Genomic DNA, 9,759 nt, shown 5'->3' on the forward strand with positions numbered 1-9,759 from the left:
AGTCAAAGCTATGGTTTTTCCAGTAGTCATTTAAGGATGTGAGGATTGCACTATAAAGAAAGCTGAGCACCAAAGAATGGATGCCTTTAAACTGTGGTGTTGGAGAAGACTCTTGAGAGTCCCTTGGATTGCAAGGAGATCCAACTAGTCCATCCTAAAGGAGATCAGTCCTGAATATTCATCGGAAAGATTGATGCTGAAGCTGAAACTCCAATACTTTGGCCACCTGATGCAATGAACTGACTCACTGGAAAAGACTCTGGTGCTGGGAAAGATTGAAGGCAGGAGAAGGGGATGACAGAGGATGAGATGATTGTATGGCATCACTGACTTGATGGACATGAGTTTGAGCAAGCTTCGTTGGTGATGGACAGGGAAGCCTGGTGTTCAGTCCATGGGGTCTCAAAGAGTCAGACACAACTGAACTGAATGAGGTGGGGTTTAAGTGGCCAATGAAGAGTGAGATTAAGTATTTAGAAACAAAGGAGTGGAATAAATGAGAGGGTGGTTCAAATACTCCTTTAATCCACCAGTAAGAACCATACATCAGGATATTATTTAACTCAGTATGTCTTTAATGTTCAAAAACTAAAATTATCAGCTGCTGAATATTTTCTGTTGCCTCTCCAGATCCACTCTTCACCCTTCTCCATACTGCTCTGTGACCCAAAACCACATGAACTGCATCAAGTCCTATGATTTCCTGTATTTGGTCCATGGGGGAGGGGTGCTGGCAGGAAATCAAAAGTCTGGAGGAGAGTAAGGTTGAAGAATTTTTTGGAAGTTGGGGCCTCTGAGGAAGCCCAGACTAACCCATGAGAGAAATCCCATTGAGAAGCCTCCAGCCAATATGAAGAGGTGAGAGGTACCCAGTCAGCCCTCAACTTCTCCAGGACCCTACGTTTCCAGCTCCAGCCACTGTCTGATTGCAATCACACAAGAAATCCTGAGCCAGAACCACCCAGCTGAACCCATCTCCAATTCCTGCCCCACAAAGCCATGAGAAATAATAAAATGATCATTACTGCTTTAACCCTCCCAATTAGGAGTTGTCATACAGCAGTCATGGCTTGAACAACCCCCTCTCTAGCTCTAGCTCAGTTGTGTCCAACTCTTTGCAGCCTCAGGGACTGTAAACTGCCAGGCTCCTCTGTTCATGGGTCTTCCCAGGCAAGAATACTGGAGTGGTTTGCCATTTCCTACTCCAGGGGATCTTCCTGACCCAGGGATTGAACCCTCGTCTCCTGTGTCTCCTTGATCAGCAGCTGGGTTCTTCACCACAGCGCCACCTGGGAAGCCCTGAATAACCCCATAGATCACATTTTTCTGATCAAGTCTCACTAGTATCCTTTTGTTCTATACGGGTGATAGTCATTCTACTCTTTTTAGTTTTGCTTAGGCTGATCTTCTGGGCTTCCCTTATAGCTCAGTTGGGAAAGAATCTGCCTGCAATGCTGGAGACCTGGGTTTGATTCCTGGGTGGGGAAGACCCCCTCGAGAAGGAAATGGCAACCCACTCCAGTATTCTTTTTTTTTTTCACGGACTGCAGCCTACCAGGCTCCTCCATCCATGGGATTTTCTAGGCAAGAATACTGGAGTGGCTTGCCATTGCCTTCTCCGCACTCCAGTATTCTTGCCTGGAGAATCTCATGGACAGAGGAGCCTGGTGGGCTACAGTCCATGAGGTTGCAAGAATCAGACCCAACTTAGCGACTAAACCACCAGGCTTTTCTCCTACTTTAACCAAAAAGATTTTACCTCCCCTGAATCATTAGAACTTATTAAACTACTTGTTAAACATTTATCCTATGCTGCCTTGTAAGTCATGTCTGACTCTTTGCAACCCAATGGACTGTAGGCTGCCAGGTTCCTTTGCCCATGGAACTTTCCAGACAAGAACACTAAAGTGGGTTGCCATTTCCTACTCATGTGCTGTGCTTAGTCGCTCAGTCATGTCCAACTCTTTGTGACCCCTTGGACTGTAGCCTGCTGGCTCCTCTGTCCATGGGGATTCTCCAGGCAAGAATACTGGAGTGGGTTGCCATTTCTTACTCATAGGTGTTATTTAATTTTGGTTTGCCCAACCAAAGTGGAATTTCCTAGAGAGAAAACAAGTCAATAGCTCAGGTTCCTCTGGCATCACTCACAGGACTTAGCACAGGGCTGATCAAAGGTGGGTGCTCAAGGCATGGTTAGTAGTTGACTGTGTCTCAGCCTCCAGACGGTAATTGAAATTCACACTTCCATTAGAAAATAAAGAGTTTGGTTAATGCCTGCTTGGGGCATAGGTGACAGAGTAGAAAGGAGTTAAGGATGACTTCAAACTTCACTTTCTCTTAACTTTTTACCTTTCCCTTTTCCAAACCAGTTTACTTGCAGCCTCAAGACAACAGCTGGTACAACCAATGCAAGTGCATTTTCTCCAGAGTTCAGACTGATTTGGAACCACCAGAAATTTTTCCTACCCATGCCTCTGAAAAATTCCAGAAAACCATCCAACAGGGTCACTACTGCCCCTCTTGACAGCAGCATAGATGATGAATACCGAGAGAACATAATTCTACAATGCCCAGAGTTTTAATATTCTATGGAAAGCTTCCAGGTTGACACGCTCCAAGGCAAAGTAAGTTGTTATATATATAAAGAAGTTCAACTATGCTGAAGGAGAGAGAGGCCATATATAGAGAGAGGCCCTAGAGAAAGAGAGACTATAAAGAGAGAGAGCCCAGACATCCCCCAGCTCTCCCAGCCCAATGGAGGCCCCAGTCAAGTGAGTGAAGCCATCTTAGATCCTCCAGTCCTTGTCAAGCCAACTCCATATGAACCAAAGATGAGCCATTCTGCCATGCCCTGCCCTAATTTCAGAATCTTGAGTAAATAAAACATGGCTATTGTTTTATTTTTCTCCAGTCACAGAATGTGGCTTGGAATCGCCACAATAGCCGTGTTTTATTTACTCAAGATTCTGAAATTAGAATCAAACCCAGGCCCGGTAGTGAAAGCAGGGCGTTCTAACCACTGGACCTCCAGGGAATTTCCAGCATGGTTGTTATTTTAAAATTCTCAGTTTTAGGGTGATTTATTAGCAATGGATAACTAAACAGTAGCAATAAATAACTAAAACTAGGGATATACCCAAGGTCTTACGATTAGTGCTTTGTGAAGATGAATCCCAAACCCAGTTCCTCTGATCAAACTTCAAATCTATTTTCAAAGGCAACCATTATAATCATGTTTAATTCATGTACACAAAACATTCCGTTCCCTAAGATATCCTTACCCACCACTGATGCCCAAAATGCCATACATAGATATTCAATCTTATGACCCCTGTTGCAAAAACTCCAGGATAATTAATAAATATAGTTAATCATTCTATTAAAACTTAGTTGAAGATATTCATCAGACTTTTTGAGAAGAGGTTTTGATTGGCACCATGAGTATTATATAATGTTTGAACTACCACACATTCTCTTTGTTTTTCTAATCACATTCTTTTTTAAATTTGGGATTCTTTTTTCTGTAGGGATTATCAGTGAGTGGCAAAGAGGGAAGCATACATATCAATAAATTCTTGACTACTGCTATGTGAATAACAATTTCTGTGAAATGTCTGCAACAGATTTAAATTCTAGGTTGAGATTTCCCAGTTTGAGTCATCGCTTTACATGCTAAGAAAATACAAACCAGTTTTAACATTAGTCAAAGTCAAGCAAAGTTAGAAGAGTAAGTCTCCTAGAAATAAGTCCATATTGTAAATAGATTTGCAAATAGAAATGATTTATAGATTTTACACTCTAAGAATTGTTGCATCACTGCATTTCTCCAGTAGCACAGATAATAAATATTTACCTTAAAAGAAATATGTAACCTCAATAACAAGGTAACATTCAAAAAATAACTTTAAACTTGTAGTTAAACATGGAGAATTTAATATAGTACCTGCTTAACTCCATTCTTTCCCAAACCTATTAAAATGACTTTAAAGGGATAAACCTAAACCCAAAAGAACAAAGAGACTGATCAGGAGAAAAGAGTTGATAAGAGAGCCCAACAAAATTGTGGTCTATAAAGCTGATGGACCATGTAGTTCAGAAATGCGTTTGCCTCACTTCTGATGTTTTCCTTCTTAGGACAAAAAGAGCTCAATTAGTGTAGCTGGGCCTCTCCCAGCCCTCTGTTCATCCACCCTCAGTGGAGTGTTCCACTTCTTCCATTCTCTGTTCTCCTGGGAGAGGGAGCCTGTTCATCAGCACACACATATTCTGCTGTGCTCCTCCACACTGAGGTCTGCCCCAGTCCAGGCTGCCTGGCTCTGGGGAACAGTTAACAGGCCCATGAACTCTCACACTAAGCTGCACCCTCCAATCTGGCCTCTGACAGTAATAAGTCCTCTAAAAGTAATAATTGACCTCCATATTTACTTCTTGCTTCATTTCTCAACTTGTTCAGGAATGCTATCATGGGGATCCCCCTTAGAAATCCCGTTAGACTAGAGGTAATTGCCCTAGCAGACAGGAGAAAGTTGAAACTTTACTGTCTGCAGGAAATTGAAAGACAATCTGATTTACACTGTAGAACCCCACAAAGATGCTGAATTTGGAGACACTAAGAACCCTTGAAGATGAGGGTGAATGTAAGGCTAAAACAGAAGAAATGGCAAAAGGTCATGTTAAAAACAACTAAATTCCCTTCCCAACTCTGGCCCATAGAGGTCAAAATAAAATACTCTAAACTCAGAGACACCAGGCATAACTAAGGTAGGTTGGATGTAATGAAAACTGGCAAAAAAAAAAAAACGGTGAAAAAGCTATATTTCAATGAGAACTCTCCTCGAAAAATCAACCCCTTTCTTTTCTTTATCTTACAACTGGATGCAACTTCAGGTAAAAATGTTAGAGATTTCCTCTCTGGAGAAACTGATTAACCTAAGACACAAGTCCAGACATCCTGACAAAATGGTAGGAAATGGCCAAATACCTGTTCCATCCCCTCACCGCCATGCAGTCTACCAACTTTCATACATGATTACACACGCCTTTTAAGTTTTTTATGTGCCTCGCTCTTAAATGTGAATGGATAGATAAAGATCACAAATATTTTAGAAAGCCCCTTTACATGAAAGAAAAGCCAAAAATAAACAAACAGGAAAAGGAACTCAAAGAAAACAGACAGGAAAGGATACAGAAGAAACCAACTGTCAAAAGAAAGCTTAAGTTAATATCATAAAAGATAATGTATTCATGAAAATAAAAGAAAATACTGCTGTAAGAAAAACACTTTTGGGACTCAACCTGGTGGTCCAGTAGTTAAGACTTTGCCTTCCAATGCAGGGGGTACAGGTTTGATCCCTAGTCAAGGAGCTAAGAGCCCACATGCCTCATGACCAAAAAACCGAAACGTAAAGCAGAAGCAATATTGTAACGAATTCAGTGAAGACTTTAAAAAACATAGTCCACATCCAAAAAAAAAATCTTTAAAAAAAACAAAACAACATTCTTAGAAGATCTTGTAAAAGTTAAAAATATGAACACAGAATGTAATAATTCAAAAGAAAGGAAAAGATAAAGTTGAGGAAATCTCGCTGAAAGCAGAACAAAGAGCAAAGAAATGGAAGAATAGAATAAAAAAGTTAAGGATATTAGAGATCAGTCCAGAAGATTCAACATATAATTGACAGGCACCTCAGATAGAGAACGTATAAAACAAAATTGTTAGAGGAAATAATATGAGAAACTGCCCCAGAGCTTAAGTATATAAGCTTTTAAACAAATGAGCCTACTGAGTATCCTTCCAAGAAATAAAAAAGACCAAGATATGTTAACATGAAATTACAGAAAATCTAGGATAAAGAAAAGAAATTGAAAAGCTCCCAAGAAGAGAGAAGCCAATCTAATTCAGAACTGGAGAATGGAGGGTTCAAAGAGGAAAATTCTTTTTAAAACATTATGATAAATTACCTTATATGTTTGAACATAATGAGAAAGGAGTTACACTTTCAACAGTGACTTTCGAGATGAATAAGCAACTAGGAAACTAAACTAAAAGGAAAAAAACATCATTATCAATTCAAGGGAAGATTAAACGTACAAGAAAGGAAATAAAATACACTCCTTGACACACTGTAACTATTGATGATAATTTAAACGCTAAATGCTGATTTAACTAAAATTGTGGTTTAATCATTGTATCAGGAACCAGGGTAAAAAAAATGTATAGGGGAGAGAGTGTTGTGTAAAAGAGGTAAATCTTTATCTTTCATAGTTGAAATCGCATAGATAATAATATCTAAAACTGAAAAATCAAGAAATAGCTCTATAAATGTATTTTTGGAAATCTGGAGTTGTGGACTAAAAGAAATAGTTTAAAAGTTACAGTGATTGTCTCTAAGAAGTAGGAATTGGACATAGGGAAACAATGTTTTATTGTGACTTTTACTCATCTATTTGACTTTTAAAACTGTGTACCTTACTATTTTGATAAAAATAAAAACTATATTTACAAATAATATGAGGTAGCTAAGAATTGACTGTAGGCTATCTAGAAACATGATAAAACATATTGAGCAGATCAGCTATCTTCAAACCAGTATCTGCTTTTCTTATTCCGTGGTAGAAGATAAAAATATAGGTGTATTTTGACAGTGATAAGAGAGCAGACTCTATGATTTCAATACTTTCAGACCATTAAATTTTTGTACCTTGCTTTACATCCCTGGATATATTCTAGTGTCTCCTGGTTTATAGTGTATTGGAACTTGAATAGAATTTGTATCCTGCTGTTGTGTGAAAATTGTCTAAATCTTTCTTATGGTCAATAGGTTCATAGTGCTTTCCAGGTCTACTATTAATATATCCTTCCACTTTTCTGTCTATTCTTTATATCAATTTTTGAGAGTTTGATATTGAAACTCCAACTAAAGTTCTCAATTTATCTATTTAAAAAATAATTGTAATATATAGTAGAATTATATGTAATTTGGGGGGCTTTCTCCACAGCCCAGATGGTAAAAAATCTGCCTGAAATGCAAGAGACCCAGATTTAATCCCTGCGTTGGGAACATCCCTTGAAGAAGGGAATGGCAATTCACTCCAGCATTTGTGCCTGGGAAATCCCATGGACAAAGGAGCCTAGCAGGCTACAGTCCATGGGGTCAGAGAGAGTCAGACACAACTGATCAACTAACACTTTCACTTTCGTACATAACTTTGTTCTGTGTTTTCCAAGTGTTCTGTAACTGAGTTATCATACTTTCATAATTTAAAAAATAAAAAGGAGAAAAAAGAATATAGGTGTATTTTGCTATGCAGAAATTTAGATTGCCATATCTAAACTTACAGTTACAAGATAGACAGCTTTGGGCAGGATGCTGGTATACTCTTCTGCCATGTATTTCAAAAACTAGGTTCCTTTGTTTCTTTATTTTTTTAATATAGTTTAGATTTTTGCCAAGGCTATGCTTGTGTTTCTATTTAACTTAAGCTCAATCAAACCCATGGCTTTCACAAAATATCAGAATCTTAGTAATCAAAGAGTTGAATGCAATACTACTGAAATATATTGAAATTTGATAGAAGCTGGATGACTCGTGGAATGTGATCTATTTAATTAGCATCTTCTCCTGCTTGCTATTTTGACCAGCAGACCTGCCTCTTGAGAAACCTGTATGCAGGTCAGGAAGCAACAGTCAGAACTGTACATGGAACAACAGACTGGTTCCAAATAGGAAAAGGTGTACGTCAAGGTTGTATATTGTCACCTTGCTTATTTAACTTATATGCAGAATACATCATGAGGAACGCTGGGCTGGAAGAAGCACAAGCTGGAATCAAGATTGCTGGGAGAAATATCAATAACCTCAGATATGCAGATGACACTACCCTTAGGGCAGAAAGTGAAGAGGAACTCAAAAGCCTCTTGATGAAAGTGAAAGAGGAGAGTGAAAAGGTTGGCTTGAAGCTCAACATTCAGAAAACAAAGATCATGGCATCTGGTCCCATCACTTCATGGGAAATAGATGGGGAAACAGTGGAAACAGTGTCAGATTTTATTTTTTGGGGCTCCAAAATCACTGCGGATGCTGATTGCAGCCATGAAATTAAAAGACACTTGCTCCTTGGAAGGAAAGTTATGACCAGCCTTGATAGTATATTGAAAAGCAAAGACATTACTTTGCCAACAAAGGTCCGTCTCGTCAAGGCAATGGTTTTTCCCATGGTCATGTATGGATGTGAGAGTTGGACTGTGAAGAAAGCTGATCGCCGAAGAATCGATGCTTTTGAACTGTGGTGTTGGAGAAGACTCTTGAGAGTCCCTTATACTGCAAGGAGATCCAACCAGTCCATTCTAAAGGAGATCAATCCTGGGTGTTCATTGGAGGGACTGATGCTAAAGCTGAAACTGCAATACTTTGGCCACCTCATGCGACTAGTTGACTCACTGGAAAAGACTCTGATGCTGGGAAAGGTTGGGGGTGGGAGGAGAAGGGGACGACGGAGAATGAGATGGCTGGATGGCATCACCGACTCTGTGGACATGAGTTTGAGTGTACTCCGGGAGTTGGTGATGGACAGGGAGGCCTGGCGTGCTGTGATTCATGGGTTCGCGGAGAGTCAGGCACGACTGAGCGACTGAACTGAACTGAACTGAACTGATTTGCATTAGTATAAATGCAAATACTATAGTATTATGATTTCTTATATCATGATGGATATTTTCAATATGTGTACTTGAAAAGCATGCTATACTCACTAATGTAGACTTTACTCATCTTTAAGCTAAAATTTTCTCCAAATGACCACATCTCTCACTTTATACTCAAAGTCCATAAGAAGATAGGATTCATCAAAATTTAACCATGATACAAGTGAAATTTATGTCTGTCTGATAGCTAAAAGGTCACAAGAGAGGGAAAAAATACTGAATTTTTGCCTAGTTGGGGAAGACCAATTGCAGGGTCCTTTGTTTATCTCTCCAAAAAGAGAAGAGAGTGACAATTTGTGTCTATATCTCTGGAGGAGTATAACTTCAGTGAAGGCAATATGGCGATAAATATAGCAAGAATCCTTAAAAAGTACATACCCTAAATTAAAACCAAAATGAAGTATCACTACACAACTACCAGAATGGTTACTCTTTTTTTCTCAACTGATTATATCAAGTACAATGGAAAACAGTGACAGACTTTATATTCCTGGGCTCCAAAAGCACTGCAGATGGTGACTACAGCCATGAAATTAAAAGAAACTTCCTTCTTGGAAGAAAAGCTATGACAAACCAAGACAACATATTAAAAAGCAGAGACATTACTTTGCCAAAAAGAGTCCGTATAGTCAAGGCTATGGTTTTTCCAGTAGGCATGTATGGATGGAAGAGTTGGACGATAAAGAAAACTGAGCACCAAAGAACTGATGCTTTTGAACTGTGGTGTTGGAGAAGACTCTTGAGAGTCCCTTGGACTGGAAGGAAATCAAACAAGTCAATAGTAAAGAAAAATAATCTTGAATATTCATTGGAAGGACTGATGCTGAAGCTAAAGCTCCAATACTTTGGCCACCTGAGGTGAAGTACTGACTCATTGGAAATGACCCTGGTGTGGGAAAGATTAAAGGCAGGAGGAGAAGGGTACGACAGAGGACGAGAAGGTTGGATGACATCACCAACTCAATGGACATGAGTTTAAGCAAGCTCTGAGAGATGGTGAAGGACAAGGAGGCCTGGTGCGCCGCAGCCCATGGGGTCACAAAGAGCTGGAAACA

Source organism: Moschus berezovskii, chromosome 4 (genome assembly GCF_049115385.1).
Source record: "Moschus berezovskii isolate FMDL1 chromosome 4, NW_MosBer_1.0, whole genome shotgun sequence".
Lineage (NCBI taxonomy): Eukaryota > Metazoa > Chordata > Mammalia > Artiodactyla > Moschidae > Moschus > Moschus berezovskii.